Source organism: Hibiscus syriacus, unplaced genomic scaffold, assembly GCF_006381635.1.
Source record: "Hibiscus syriacus cultivar Baekdansim isolate YM2019G1 unplaced genomic scaffold, ASM638163v2 tig00000778_pilon, whole genome shotgun sequence".
Taxonomy (NCBI): Eukaryota; Viridiplantae; Streptophyta; class Magnoliopsida; order Malvales; family Malvaceae; genus Hibiscus; species Hibiscus syriacus.
Genome location: NW_024061825.1, coordinates 1,470,349 through 1,487,648, shown reverse-complemented (window position 1 = coordinate 1,487,648; position 17,300 = coordinate 1,470,349). Strand labels below are relative to the sequence as shown.

The 17,300-nt window shown below is 37.5% G+C and overlaps 3 pseudogenes; 1 reads left to right on the top strand and 2 right to left on the bottom strand.

The window, feature by feature from the left end:
• Positions 1-1,147: 1,147 nt before the first annotated feature.
• Positions 1,148-7,992, bottom strand: LOC120218949 (annotated as a pseudogene).
• A 254-nt stretch (positions 7,993-8,246) lies between these two features.
• On the top strand, positions 8,247-10,572 carry LOC120114645 (annotated as a pseudogene).
• Positions 10,573-12,823: 2,251 nt separating this feature from the next.
• LOC120218938 lies at positions 12,824-15,968 on the bottom strand (annotated as a pseudogene).
• Positions 15,969-17,300: the final 1,332 nt, after the last annotated feature.

Genomic DNA, 17,300 nt, shown 5'->3' with positions numbered 1-17,300 from the left:
TCATTTCAATAAATTATAAAAATCGTACTAATAAACATCATAAGTTAAAATCATCGCAATTAAAATATGTTAATAAGTTACCAAAAGATAAAACAATATTTCGATACATTTCAATCGGAGTATGTTAATTAGTTACCAAAAAATATACCAAAAACTATTTTTATTCAATATATGAATTAGAAACTCGACCCGACACGACACAAAATAATAATAAAAAATTATTTTTATTCAATAAAAACATTGACTTAATTGAAAAAAATTATATATAGAGGGGTATTATTATAATTATTCCTAAATATATAAGGTAAAATTATATATTTTTTTCGGGTCGATCCGATTTTTTTCACCCTAAACCCGAACCCAACCCGACTCGACCTAAATATCACACTTAAAAAACCCGACCCGACCCGAACAAAATAAAATTTCACCCGACCCGACCCAAATATATGAATTAGAAATCCGACCCTACCCGACCCGAAATAATAAAAAATTATTTTTATTCAATAAAAACAGTGACTTAATTGAAAAAATATATAGAGAATATTATTGTAATTATTTATAAATATATAAGGCAAAATTATATATATTTTCGGGTTGGGTATTTTTCACCCTAAACCCGAACTCGACCCGACCCGAATATCATATTTAAAAAACCGACCCGACCCGACCAAAATAAAGTTTCACCTGACCCGACCCGAATATATAAATTAGAAATCCGACCCGACCCCAAATAATAAAAAAATATTTTTATTCAATATATGAATAAGTTACAAAAAGATTGATGAGAGTAGTATGGTCAAATTTCAATTCCCTCTAACAAGGGAATTGAATTCCATCCATTCTTGGATGAAATTCACTTTCCCTCATTTGATGGAAAGTTGAAGCCATGTGGGATTCCAATTCCCTTGGAAAACTTGAACCAAACATGGGAAAGTGGTGAAATTGAATTCCAATTCCCCCAATTCCGAGGGATTTCATCCAACCAAACGCCACCTAAGATATCACCATTCTATAATTATTATCCTTCATTAAAGAAAATAAATAATTACTAGAACAATAGGCCATAAGACCAACCTGAAACGGTTCGATCTTTCTAGCAACAGGTGATGGATTCGTTGAGCTTTGATCGTGATTGATGAATTTATATCCACATCCGAGGCAGCCGCAATGACTGCAGAGGTGCACTTCGATTAGCAACTAGTAATCAGTATCAAGTATTCAAAATCAATAGGATGACCACCTCCTTTCATTATAAATATAAGATCACCAAGCATCTCATATATCGAAGTAGAATGAGGATGTGCCTTATCGGCCGTAAAAGCAACGGGTCTTGCCATTGATGCTAATCCAGCTACACCCAGGTGTCTTCTTGAAACCCTTTTCCTTCATCATTTTTCTTAATCCTGCCATCGCATCCCATCTTTTAGAAGAGGCATGTAAATTCGAAAGTGAGACATAATTCGAAGGGTTATCGGGTTCTAAATAAATGAGAAACCTACGAGCAAGTTCTTGCATCTCGGTATTCCTGTGCATTACGGAAGAATTGACAAGAGCACCCCAAATACTTGGCCCTGGTTCAACAGGCATTTTTTTTTTTTGGATAAATTCGTTTGTTATTTTCTTATAAAGACGAAGACCTTCGTTTACCAATCCCGACCTACAACAAGCAGAAAGCACCCCTACCACTGTTATCATACCTGGTTTATTCCCAAGAAAAAGCATATGGTTATATATACTTATGGCTTCTTCACCCTTTCCGTGTAAACTGTATCCACAGATCATTGAACTCCAAGATATAGCGTCTTTACAGAACGAACCTTTATCGAAAACTTCCTTCGCACTAATCAGGCTCCCACATTTAGAATACATGCATCACAAAGCCACATCAGTGATCAGTTCTTTTCTAAATGCGTAACCATGAATTTGTTTCCCATACATTAAACCGGCATAGGAGCTACAAGCGGGAAGAACACTCACTAGAGACACTTTATTGGGTTCTATTCCACCATTCTACTGCATTTCCTGAAAAAGAACAAGTGCTTCATCGAAATCTCCGTTTTCGATGTAACCATTGATCATTGCTGTCCAAGCATAAACATTTCTAAACCACATTCTATCAAAAACATTTCTACCCATCGAAACTTTGCCGCTTTTCGAGTACATATTGTTGGGGAAAACGGGTTATTTCCCACACGAACGTAGTTTTAAAATTGACCTAAAATGTCAAGATTAAAACCACCAAAGGTTGCACAGCGGATAAACCTATCAAACTATTGAATATTGAAACACAATGGAAAAGAACCGAATAAAAACAATAAAGGAGAGAACACACCAAATTTACGAGGTTCGACGAGAATATCGTCTACTCCTCGGGCACCACACCGGATGATAACTTCACTATATCGCCAATATTACAACAAATGGAATTCTTTGGAATTCCCAAAGTGGGAGAATGAAGAATACAAGAGGAAGAGAGAACTTGTTTTTGGGATGATTTCTAATGGAAATACTTAGGCCTATTTATAGTTGAGTTTCAAGAACAATATGTTCAAAGTTTGGCCACCTACCAAAGAATTTTCCAATGTGTACAAGTTAGCCACCAAATATAAAATTCACATGTTCAAAGTTTGGCCACCAACCAAGATGAAATTTCCAACTTGTCAACTTAATTTCTAGACAAATCTAACAAATCTCCACCTTGGCTTGAAATTACCAAGCCTACTCAACTTCTTCAACTCCCCAAATTGTAGTGCCTCTAATTGCGCTCATAAGTACCACACTCCCGAAGGTGTTCATACTTTTAGGATGTTAATCAAGTTCAAACAATGATTGAACTTGATTACTGTTACCACCTTGGTCATCATATCTGCAGGATTTTATGATGTCGCAATTTTCTGAAGTAGAATCTTTCCTTCTTCAAAGATCTCCCGCACAAAGTGATACCTCACGTCGATGCTTAGTCCTTGAATGGTAGTCTTGATTTTTCGCTAAGTGAATAGCGCTCTGACTGTCACAATAGAGACCAATGTGACTTTGAACAACTCCCAAGTCTTCCATCAACCCGTTAAGCCAAATTGCTTCCTTTACAGCCTTTGAAACTGCCATGTATTCTGCCTCTGTAGTAAACAAGGCCACCGTAGATTGCAATGTAGACTTCCCAACTTACTGGGGCTTTAGCAAGAGTAAACAAATACCCAGTAGTTGATCGACGCTTATCCAAATCACCAGCATAATCGGAATCAACATATCCAACCATACACTGACCAAGTGCTTCATCCTGTTCAAAAACTAAACCAACATCCACGGTTTGTTAGAGATACCGTAGAATCCATTTCACAGCTTGCCAATGTCCTTCTCCAAGATCATGCATGTACCTGCTCACAACTCCAACTGCTTGTGAAATGTCAGGAGCGTACACACCATTGCATACATCAAGCTCCAACTGCATTAGCATATGGAACTTTTGCCATATACACTCGTTCTTCGTTAGTTTTAGGAGATAATTGAGAACTAAGTTTCAAATGAGAAGCCAATGGGATACTTACATGTTTGGTATTTTCATTCATGCCAAAACATTGTAATACCTTTCTCAGATATTGCTTCTGTGTTAAACAAAGCTTTACTCTCTGTCTATCTCTGCTTATCTCCATACCAAGAATCTTCTTGGCCTCACCTAGATCTTTCATCTCAAACTCTTGATTCAACTGACCTTTAATTTGTCTATCTCCTTTTGACTCTTCGAAGCGATCAACATCGTCAACGTACAAGAGAAGATAAATGAAAGATTCATCTTTGAGCTTTTGCAAATACACACAATGATCATATTTGCTTCTATTATACTTTTGCCTCCTCATAAAGCTATCAAATCGCTTGTACCACTGCCTCGGAGATTGCTTCAATCCATACAGCGATTTGTTCAGCTTACAAACCCATTTCTCAAGACCACCATCTTTGTATCCTTCTGGTTGTGTCATATAGATCTCCTCTTCTAAATCACCGTGCAAGAAAGTCGTCTTTACATCAAGTTGAGCTAGCTCCAAATTCAACTGTGCTACCAAGGCCAACAATATTCTAATGGAGGAATGCTTCACAACAGGGGAAAACTTCATTGTAGTCGATTCCCTCCTTTTGAGCGTAGCCTTTAGCTACCAACCGTGCCTTGTAGTGAACATCTTTCTTGTTATGAGATCCATCTTTCTTTACAAATACCCACTTGTATCCAATGGCTCTTTTACCTTTCGGTAATTGTGCCAGTTTCCAAGTGTCGTTCTTTTGGAGAGATTGCATTTCTTCATCCATGGCACTTTTCTACTTATCACTTTCCAAGCTTTGTATTGCTTCTTGATAAGTGATAGGGATATCATCATCAACAACTGGAAGAGCATAGGCCACCATATCAACAAATCGAGCAGGTCTACGAATTTCTCTCCTTGGCCTTGTAACTGCAAGTGTTTCTGGTGTCTCCAATGGTTCTTGGGTTTGAACCTCTTCATCTTCTGATTCTTCTATTGGAGTTGAAGAATCAACTGCATCAACTTCTGGGATCATCATCTGCTGAAACTCCACCTGTTTTGGAGTATGCTCCACCTGCTGCGGAGTACTACTTGTCTGGACAGCTTCACTTGTTACATTCTTTACTAGGGTAGATTCATCAAAGGTAACACTCTGCTACAAATTACCTTCTTGGTGTCTAAACACCAAAGGCGGAATCCCTTCACTCCATGGGTGATTCCCATAAAGAGCCTTCTTTGCTCTCGGATCAAGCTTGGATTCCTTCACATGATAATAAGCAGTGGATCCAAATACATGTAAGGAATCATAATCAGTAGCAGGTTTTCCAGACCATACCTCCAATGGTGTTTTTCCTCCTATCGCTGATGACGGCAGACGATTAATGAGATGGCCAGCATATGTCACAGCCTCAGCCCAAAATGCCTTGCCTAACCCAGCATTAGACAACATACATCGAACTTTCTCTAATAGTGTTTGATTCATACGCTCTGCCACCCCATTCTGTTGTGGTGTATGTCTAACAGTGAAGTGTCGAACAATACCATACTCATGGCAAACGTCAAAGAATGGGTCACTTTTATATTCCCCTCCATTGTCCGTCCTAAGACGTTTGATCTTTCTACTAGTCTGGTTCTCGATCACATTTTTCCATTTCAGGAAAATTTGAAGCACTTCATCTTTAGACTTCATCGGATACACCCAAACTCTTCTGAAAAGTCATTTACAAAAGTTACAAAATAATGGTTTCATCCCAAAGATGATGTCTTTGAAGGACCCCATACATCTGAGTGAATATAATCTACAATACATTTTGTATTATGTATAGTGGTGACAAACTTCACTCTCTTCTGCTTTCCCATTACACAATGCTCGCAAAAGTTCAATTTGCAAGCCTTTGCACCTTTCAACAATCCTTTCTTTGCCAGAATTTGCAAGGATTTCTCTCCAGCATGTCCCAACCGCATATGCCACAACTGGGTTGCGTCCAAATCATCACCTCCGGAAGCTGCTGCAACTGCTCCAATAATTGTACTACCTTGGTAGTAATACAAATTATTTTTCCTGATGCCCTCATCATCACAAGTGCGCCATATGTGACTTTTAAAACTCCATCTCTCATAGTGACTACTGAGCCTTTGGATTCTAAGGCTCCCAACGAGATGAGATTTTTCTTCAAACTGGGCACGTATCGGACATCCGTCAGAACTCTGGTTGATATCTTGATTCTTCAATCGAATTGAACCTATCCCAACAGTTTTACAGGCATTGTCATTGCCCATATAAATAACTCATGCATTTAGTTCCACTAAATCGGAGAACCACTCCCGATTAGGGGACATGTGATAGGTGCAACCCGAATCTAATATCCACTCATCGAAATGGAATGTTGTTGATGAAGCAACCAATGATATGTCAGAGTCATGTGCATCATGCTCTGCAACACATGCATCTGGAGTAGCTTTTCCTTTCTTCTTCAGCTTCAGACAATCTTTCTTCCAATGGCCTTTCTCATGACAAAAGGCACATTCATCTTTTCCAGTCTGGACTTCGACTTTGATCTCCCTCTCCACTTTGGCTTTTGACTTTTCGAGCGACCTCTTGCCACCATGGCCTCTGCTGCTTCGTACTTACTCTCCTTCTTGGTTTTCTTCCTGAGTTCATAACTATACAAAGCATCAGTTACATCTTTAAGGGTAACATTATCCTTACCATGAAGTAACGTTGTCTCAAGGTGCTCAAATTCATCTAGAAGAGATGACAACAACATCAAAGCCAAATCTTCATCTTTGAAGGTTTCATCCATGCCCAATAAGTCTTCCACTAGCTCATTGAACGCAGTGATGTGTTCATTCATACTGGTGCCTGGTTGATAATCAAATCTGAACAAACTTTTCTTCATGTGGAGACGATTCTGAGAGCTTTTCTTCAGGAATTTTTCTTCCAAAGCTTTCCACATCTTACTTGCAGAAGTCTCGTTCTTGTAGCCATACTTTTGCTCCCTGGAAAGACAAGATCGAATCGTGCTGCACGCCAAATGATTGATTGTTCCCCATTCTTTCTCCTCTATATATTCGGGCTTTCTTCCTCAATGGCGATGTCTAGACCTTGTTGGAATAAAGCGTCTAACACCTCGCCTTGCCACATGCCAAAATGACCGGATCCATCGAACAACTCCACCGAGAAATTTGCATTTGACATCACCCTCCTCACCTGTCCAGATGAAGAGCTTGATGTCTCAACTGATCCGTATTTTGGTATTTTAATTCTAACGAACAATATTCAATATCACGAACTGTATCTTTTCAGCAACGAAACCACCAAGATAACCTCAACCGAAGCTCTGATGCCAATTGTTGGGGAAAACGGGTTATTTCCCACACGAACGTAGTTTTAAAATTGACCTAAAATGTCAAGATTAAAACCACCAAAGGTTGCACAGCGGATAAACCTGTCAAACTATTGAATATTGAAACACAATGGAAAAGAACAGAATAAAAAACAATAAAGGAGAGAACAAACTAAATTTACGAGGTTCGACGAGAATATCGTCTACTCCTCGGGCACCACACTGGATGATAACTTCACTATATTGCCAATATTACAACAAATGGAATTCTTTGGAATTCCCAAAGTGTGAGAATGAAGAATACAAGAGGAAAGAGAACTTGTTTTTGGGATGATTTCTAATGGAAATACTTAGGCCTATTTATAGTTGAGTTTCAAGAACAATATGTTCAAAGTTTGGCCACCTACCAAAGAATTTTCCAATGTGTACAAGTTAGCCACCAAATATGAAATTCACATGTTCAAAGTTTGGCCACCAACCAAGATGAAATTTCCAATAAGTTGGCCACCAACCAAGATGAAATTTCCAACTTGTCAACTTAATTTCTAGACAAATCTAACACATATCAACTAAACAACAACCCAAATGAACATTTGAACCGAAATCCGAATCCAGATCATTCTTAAGAATATAACAACGGAGTTCCCTCCCGTACTTACATCCCCAATTACCCTCACCGCCACTCAAGGGTAAAAGACTCGAGATCGTGAATCCATCGAATTTCATTCCTTCAAGTTGCATATTTTTAACAACTTCCCAGATATCCTTTACCAATACCCAATCCCCTGAATTCGAATAACCTGAAATCAATGCATTCCAAGACCCCACGTTTCTCTACACATCGTCGAACACTTTCTTCGTCGCCTCAAACTCCCCACATTTCCCGAACATTGAAATCAAAGAATTAGAAACAACGATATCCACCCCGAACCCAGTTTTATACTCTGACAATGAACCAATTTACCCAATACCAAGTCCTTGATTTCCCCAGCAACTTTCGAAACTGTTGCCAATGTAAAATCATCAAACTTCACACTAAAACGACCCATTTCACGGAACAAATCAAGAGCTTCAATGTACGAGAAAGTTTTGAGATACCCATTGATCATCGAGTTCCAAAGATTGAGAGTCATCTTTAAACAGACATTGTCTTATAATTATCCAATTGAATTGGAATTTGAATTTGAACTCGAACTCAAACTCGACCATCTATTAAATAGAAACCAAACATAACGTAAGGTATATTTTGAAAAATAAATATCTGAGTGACCAAAATAGAAACATGGTAATAAGTGGGGTGACTAAATAGGTATTTTATCCTATAACTCAATATGCTGCCGTTTCAGCAATAACCAAAATCTACAACTTTCCCTTTGCTGACCTCTTGGATCGCTGAAATCAAACATCCCGGAAAATTTCCATTCCATTTTCTCATCAACCAAACAGACGAAAGAACTCAAACGAAAATTTGAAAAAACAATTATGGACAAGGTGGTGGAAGAAGTGGAAAAGACAAAGAAAGAGTGGGACGAAGCCTATTCAAAGACCCAACAACACATAAAAGAGATTCAGGAATATGGGAAATCAACAATGGAAGAAACTAAGAACAAAATCTCATTGCCCAGGTTAAACGGGTTGGCTCAAGATGGTTTGAATTTGCTTAATTCATTGCAATTCAATCTCGATCTTCTCGCTCCGCAGCTTCCTACCGATGAAGAGGTCCAGTCTGCTAAAGCTATGCTCGAAACTTGGAAAAGTCAATCCCAAGGTTAATTTCGACCCCCGGATTTATAGTTTTGAATCAAAGATGAGAAAATTTTCTGTCGTTTGATTTTGGGTTTTGTGTTTTAGCTATTGTTTTAACTGATTGAAATGGTTTTATGTTCGTTGTTAATTGGGTTTAGCTGTGATTTAGCAAATCTTGTTGGTAGTGTTTTAATTGCATTTAGTGATGAAATTTCGTTGTTATTACTGTGATTAGTTTGAGAATGAGCCTGAGGAATGCGAACCTGCAAGCAAAGGATAATATGAGGAAAACTGCTCAGAAAGAGGTAGGAAATCTCATTGCTAAGATTGAAGCAAAATTTAGGTACTGCTAAAGTGATAGTAATAGCCATGGATTGTTGTTTTCTGTGTGGTTTCGATTCTCTTTGCTTTCGATATTTAATGTAATCGAGATCGGCCATAGCAGTACCATAAACATGATGCAATGGGGAATGCGTGCTGTAATTTAGATCCTCGGTAGATATGTAGTACTTTTCCATACAAAGTTTGATAGATATGTTAATTGCATCAAGAGAAAGTATGTTTTTTAGGTTTCTCACAGTCATGGTTATATTTACGTGTGTTTTGTAGAGAGAACTTCTTCTCGGTGGTGGAGAAGAATCCACGGTTCGTCGGCGCAATTTGCAGTATGTAGTTTTTTCTTTGGCCTTCAATGACATAGTAATTAGCCTAGGATCCCTGAATTTTATGTGGTAACTTTGTTGAATGAAAAATAGAATAATTTTCTGCTCTTTAATTTACCCCTTTTTATAATCATTTCAGGACAAAGGCTGGAATGACATCTGCTGCAGAAAGCATCACAGAGTCTTCGCCGTACCCGTCAATTGATGGTTCAGGTCTGTAACATTATTTTTTCGGTTCTGTTTCTTGTTTGATTATCTTTGATGGTCTTATAATATGGTTCCTTATGGTTTTGTTGCTTTACTTGTACGTGTATATAGGAGGTCGAAAGAAGCACAAGCACACTCATGACTTTCGGTATGTCTTGATGTTCCTATTCCGAAATGTTATTTTATGAAACTTGCTGAAAGTAGTGTAGTTTTAGAAGATTTGGTACTTGCCTATGAACTATGAAGTCATGTTTGGCTGAGGTTTGATTGAATGTTCATGTTCCTTAAGAAACTGAGATGATAATTCTATCTATGTTGCTTTGGCCAATCCAGTTCGGATTTCGGAGCATAGACTAGAGTTACGTGCATTCAATTTGTTGACTTATGTCCTACATGTTATATGAGAGGAATCACGGCGTATTAAAGAAGGCTGAAAGTGACAAGGGCACAAATCATTGTTGTCACGAACTCGGAATTTACTGTCCACGATGCAACGCCATGATGTTATTGACAGGTATTATTAAGGGTTAGGTTTTCCTTTATATTCGAGTAATGACTACCTATCCTAGGATGTCAAGGCTTACGCTACGTTTCTTCTGGACAGGGTGATTCTCATATTAGGATTTGTCTTGTTCTCGTGTGCTGTACTTTACGTTGTTTCAAAGCGTATCGGCATACTTAAGTGCAGAGGACAATTACTGCAGCCATAAGAGCCGGAATGGCTGGAAAACCAGAGCTTGCTCGCAAAGCAGTAGAAGAAGGTATTAACCAAGGTCGATTCGACGGTAATGTAGCTCCTGGTAAGGAACTCCCGTTACAGCAACCTATGCATGATGAACTTTGAAATGGTGAAGTTTTTATTATAGAAACTTCATCTTGTCACAATCCGTGTAGGGTTTAGTCGATTCATTTTCTTTCTATCCACCAATATTTCACAATCCCGGCACTGTAATTGACCCTCCTAAAGGATTTTTCTGTCTCCTTTTCGCCTTTATGATTATGTTTTGTTGTTCTTTGTTCCGACTCTTATTTTCTTTATATTTTCCGTGTTTGACACATATTTACATGGTACGAGAACATCCTGTAAGGGACTCTCCGAATGTACCCATGTAGACTGGTTTCTAAATTTAACGCTCACTCGAGTTCGAAGTGATATATTTCTACGTTGATCAACTCTTGCATTTTTACTATCTATGTGAACTGCTGAAAGATGTATAATTCAATTAATTTACGTATTCAATACGATAATCATGCACAAAGGAACTGAAAAGGGAGAAAAGGGTATGGAAATTCACCGAAGTATTGCTTAAGACTACGTTTTTGGGGATAATGAGATAACTCTCAGAGCTTTCCTTTTTGAAGGGATTATGGTAGCTTTATCTTTGCCATTCATGTCGGTTTTCTCCATACGGATGTTGATTTTAGGCTAGGCTAAGCGACTTTGCAGGAATGTTTCATCTGGTCGAGGAAGTTTGTGTCCGTGTCGGAAATTCCCTCTGGCCGAGGAAAGGCTCGGCCTCCTGAGGAATGTAGAGATGTTCTTCCATGGATTAGGGTTTTCGAATATGGTAAGAATGTTTGTCTTGCTGTACAAATGCATGGGAATCGGATTTATACATGTATCGAGATAATTGTTATCGAATTGGATTTGGGGTCATAAACTGGTGGGAGCTTGGTTCGCCGTTCTAGTTTCGATTCGAGCCCTTCGACGCTTCCATCTAACTCCACCCTTCACCCCGAACTCTCACCTCTTCCATTCTGTTATAGTACATGTTCCTCCCCACCTCCACTGCCAATGGTGATGGAACGATTTCTGAATTGGTCCAAAATTTCGGCACGCCCGTCATTCGAACCATTAACAATGGAACTTGGTTTCATATTTCAACCCGTACTTTTGTTGAACGTGTGATTGACCAACGAACTTCCCCTTGAATTAACCTTGTATTTGTGTTTCCCTATTTCGGAACCATTAATGATTGACCCGCCATTGACAACCGACGATCCTTTCATCGATCTTCTAGGCATTACATATGGCTCCAAAACCGAACGAATCACTCTTGGTTGTCAAAGTTCGGTTTAATCGGACCATCAATCAAAAGATGATTGTTGTTGGTATTGCTTTTAGTGCTCGAAAGGATTTTGAGATTATTAGTGCTTTGAAATGCGTCTTCGCCCATCAAACGTCGATAACCGACCGCCGACGATCCGATTTGACAGTACAAAGGCATGCTCCTCATCGAATTATCAAGTAATGCCACCCTGATGTTCAAAATCCCTTGGGGTCGACCCGACGGTCTCCAACCTGAAACACCATGAAACTCGTACCTAATTGGACTTCTTGGCCGTGTCGGCCACACATTGAAGAGCCTGCGGGATAAGGTTCTTGATGATGACTCGTACTCCCTGCATGTACATCACGAACCAATGCACAGCGTAGATTTGATCATTAGGTGGAGATCTCACTATTGAGGAACTCGTCGTCCACATGGAAATGACTTATCGTTCCATGTAGGGTCCGTATGATCTTGGGTGTCCATTCGAGTCGAAAGTTTTCGCTTTGAATGGACCCAAGCCACCACATATGTCCGCATATTGCGACAACATACCGGCTTCAAATCTTGGGCAGAGATGATATTGAGTTCCAACAGGTGGAATAGTGGTGGCATGACACTCGTAACGTAGCCTAAAAAAACGGAAGACACAACCTAGTAATGTCGATGTTTTTCTTTTTTATTCTTCGTCACGATGATGTTCGTTTACTGATGACGAAAGGTCGACCCTTTATCGTCGTATGTCATGTACGACGACAAAAAGTGACGACAAAACGACCATCAAAATAAAGGTAAACAATTGGAAAGGGCATTTGAAATTAGTGAGATTGTGGTCATAGAGAAGAAACCGTCGTTTTTGACGTGGGAGGTGGTTCTCTTCCAGGTGGTGTAATAAAAAAACCAGCGACAAAACTTTTTTTTAAATATAATTTTTAAATAAATGATAAATATCCAATTATACATAAATTTTATGAAAATATAATGTGATAAAAAAATTTGTTTTGAGCATAACTTATAAATTAAATTTTGATATAGTGAATTACTACATAATTAGTCGAAACCATTACTAGTTTGGATCAAATGAGAAAGGGTAAATTACACAATCATCACTAAACTTTCTCTCACTTATGTTATAGTTACTAAATTTTAAAAAAATTCAGTTTTTACTTAATTTTAGATATTGAAATTCTTTATCACTCAACCTTTCTTTTATTTCATTCAGTAAAAAATTGTTCTCCATCTTCATTCTAAAACTCTCTTGTTCATGATTTGTAAAGTCCTTTGATTCAAAAAATTCTTCATCTCTTTGAATAATTATGTTGTTTTGGCCTATAAAATCAGTTCCCTCTTGATCGACTGCAGTCTGATTGTTTCCATAGGTACTGCCTCTGCCATAATTTCGACCACCAAAACGCCCCTGAAGCTTCAATCGGATAGCTGCCTCGGCCTCGGCCTCGACCTCGGCCCCTGCCCTCCCTGTGAGACATTTTAACCACTTCGATAAGAATCGAAAAACAATGTTCTTGATGTCACATTTGTCATTAGACAGCTATAACGGAGGTACGATGCTCCTTTCAGACTATTTCGCTACGCGATGAAACATATCCCGATAGGATAGAATTATATCGATTAAAAGAAAAGGGAAAGATGTACATACTTCCTCCTCGAGATGGTATATAGCTGTTCGGTCTCCGCTCTTCGATGTACACTTGTTGTCCGGCAACCTGTGCACTTCCCGCCTACACATAAGATTTGACTAAATTAGTATACAATGAGAATTACATGGCTATCAGTGTTCTTCCAGGAGAAAAGGTTAGCTATTAAGACAGTAGGTGCTAGGAGTAAATTCGGACCTGGACGGCGTTTTGGACACTTGTCATGTCTTCAATTCGACGAACGCATAGTAAATGCCAATATCCTGCACACAAACGAATATTTTAGCATTAAAAGCAAGATACAGTTAACGGACCACGGAAGAGCTAAAAGGAGAACCTTGCGACTACGGATCACCACTCCATCAGGACTGATCTCGCCAAATTCTTGAATTCTTCCATAATTCAGACTCAGACACGGTAATGGGCAAGTTCCTTACATAAACAGATTATTTCTAAAAAAAACGAGCGGCAAATCAACAACGTGTTTAGCTTCGGAATTCTAGCAACGGAATGTTTCGAGATTCGCAACAATAAAATTTGTAGAGTTTCTACAGAATCATTTCATACATGTCACCATCTCCTATAGTAAACAGTTCAACATATGCTTTTTACTTCATATTCTCCTGGTGAAATTTCGTCAACCATAAGCACCGGACACTTCAACAGCGTTAGAGAAAACGGGTTGCCGAGTAGTGTGATTTGCATCATGATCCGAGCCAGAAGCAGGTATCGTGTTTATGTTAACAGAACCCTGAGGAACGACTGATGGTGCAGGTTGTCTTTTAGCAACCTGTAATATAGACAATCACGGAGAAAACAAAAATTAAATTATAAGACGAAAAGAAGCCGATTTTTAATTCAATAAACACAAATATCTCGTAAGTAAAAAATACGAATGACATAAAATTGAGCACCACACGTGAAACGTACAATGTTGGCATAGGTTTGCTTCTGGGGTTCCCCAACAGGTTCCTCAACAGCAGGAGGCACATGCTCTTGGACAGTATTCACCATATGTAGAATGAACCATTGGACTCGTGCACACAATGTTCTCCACAATACTTTCAGGTTCCAGAGCTTGCTGCAGTTGCTGCTCCGAGAAACCATACTTGTCAACGACACCGTTTTTTGGCACTGACGGAGCCAAAAATCCTGTCCGTGGATATCTCCTCCCAGCATAGCTTGGCACTACGACAAAATTAATGTTAGCAGCCAAACATAAAAGATATACTAGCCTCCATACTACTACTTTCAGAGCAATTTTACCACAAACAAACATTAAAAGAAATTGGAGATTCCAGAAAAGCTTGTGTAGATCGCAAAGCCATCGTAGACGTAGTACTCTCTAAGATGGTAAAGTACATTAAAGGAACGCAAGCATTGATTTGGATTCAATCATAAATCTCACATTAAGAATCGGAAAGGAAATACCTGGTTTGGGATTGTTACGAAAGCATTGATTTCGCGATCAAGATTGTGCTGGGATAATAGGACTGCATGATGTTGGGGAACTTGTTCCTTTTCAATGTAGTGAAGACGTCATTTAGAACGAAATAGCCTTTACTTGCGGCGCAAGGAAGAATGTCTGCACAAATTCCCCGGGGATTGAAATCCTTCACTTGCACCAAACCAGAAACCGTCACCAGAACACCTCTATTCCACGATTCTAGGGATTCGCTGTCTTTATCTCAATCGCAGTGAGTGAGCGACATAACAAGAGCATGGATTTGCTTCGGAATGAAAATAGGAAAAGTAAGCCTATAGTTCCATTACCAAGATAGTTGATGACAACATAAACAAGAACAAAAGCATTACCCTATCACTACTTGTATAGAAGTGTATTGAATATTGATTACAAATAGCGAGTTAGTAACGTCATCTTTCAATCGATATGTATTATCGACATAAAAAGAACAGACACTAAATGCACTTAATGCACTTGTGAGCACATCGAACCATTTATCTAATCGATACATGACCAACTCCATAAAAACGCAAGAAAGGGCATCAAATAGCAAGTATACGCCATTGTTCGATCGATATGTGATTATGACACAACAAGAACAGACACTAAATGCATTCAATGAACTAAATTTGTGAACACGTCGAACCATTCATCTAATTCGATACATGACCATACTCCATAAAATGCAACAAAGGGCATCAAACAGCAAGTTAGCAACGCCATCATTCAATCGGTGATTATCCACATGACAAGAACAGACAATAAATACATTCAATGAACTAAAATTTCGTGAACAGGTTGAACCATTCATCTAATTTGATACATAACATACTCCTTAAAAATGCAACAAAATGGCATCAAATTAACTTAGTTTTATCAAAGATCAAACAAATCGAACTCGATAAACCAGAGAATACCAGCAATCCGGTGGCGGATACCTGTTAACGCCATCGACGCGAACCATGGTACTGGTATCACTAAAAACTGGTGCACCAAGTGTGGCTGCCGTTGAAGTACCTGATAATATTGCCCAACAAATATGTTCCCACCTAGAAAACAAAAGGACAACAACAAAAACCCATTTTTTTCATTCTTTCAACAAACAATTCAAAGAAAAATAAAAAAACAAAAAAATTAATGAACCAGAGAGAGAAAAGGCAATGAAAAACACAACAACAAAACCCAGATTTTTTCAACAAACAATTAAAACGTTTTTTAAGTACCTGAGTAGCAGTAACTGGAATGGGATAAGGAGAAGCCATTGATGAAACCTCCTTAAAACCCCAAATGAATAATTAAAAAAAGAACCTTTTTTATCGATCCTAACACTTCACTCTGCATCAAGATGTGCACAGCAAAAAAAAAAAGACCATATTACAATAATCTCAATGAACCAGACAATGAAACCCATAAAAAAACCATTAAAATGTGAAGAAATCTCCGTTTGTTTAGAGAGATGCAGAAAGTGATCACCTTTAGTAACATAGATTTGAGAGTTCTTCTCCACTGTGTTTGTTTGTTTGTTTTTTTTTGGTTGGCTCAGTTGGCTACTTTGAATGGAGAACTGCTTGTAGGCACTTAAAAGCAAAAAGAACAAATAAAAAAAGGGTTTTTCCCCTGTCGAGGCTATGTTTCCGCACTTTTTGCAATTTTCTTTTAGGGATAAAGCAACTTCTGATCAGTGAATTTGATAATTTTTTTAATTTAGTCCTTGAAGTTTTTGAACCCTTCTTTTATGGTGTAGTAGTTTGAGAGTTTTTCAAATTTATTTATAAAATTAAATCAAATATTATATATAATAAGGAATTAAAATATATTCGAGAGAGCCCCACACATTAGGATTTTATGTTTTTCATATGTTCAAGTATATCGAATGAAAAAATTCTATGGTGAATGTTATACATCGAAACACTACTAAGTGACACATTAAATATACCATATAAAAAGTCCATGTTAAATAAAAATTCAAGGATAGCTACATGATTAATCTATTTTAAGAATTTAATTTTAATTAGCATTAATATATAATTAAATTACTAACTAAATTACTAATTAGAATTTAATTTTTTAAGAATTTATAATATAATTTTTAAAATTTTATATCCCTAATATAAAATTAGGATATTAAAAATATATTTTTAATTGGATATTGAAATATTTATCCATTTATAATCCTTCCATTGAATTTAAGCTGTTTCAATAGTTTAGTAAATTAAATCTATTGTATTTTTCTTTTTCTTTTTATTAAATTTAAATCATGATTGGCTTTATCCTTAATTTCTGCTAAATTAAAATAAAGATAATAATTATTCTATACGGTTAAAAAATATGTTATTGATTTTATTATTATTTAAATAATAAAATTAGTAAAAATGATTAAAAATATTATTATTTCTACCGATTTTGTTAATATTTGACGCTTTATCGGTTTTGGTAACATATCCGGTAAAACGTTACTTAAAACATTAATTTTTACCGGGTTTTTATGTCGCGTTTACTAATATCGATAATTAATAATAATAACAAAACCGGTAGAAATAATAACGTTTAAGTAATTTTTTACCGATTTTGTTAAAAAAATAATAACAAAACCGATAGCTCATTTTTTAATCGTATATTAAGACTGTCACACCGTAGAACTTCCCGTCTTTTTGA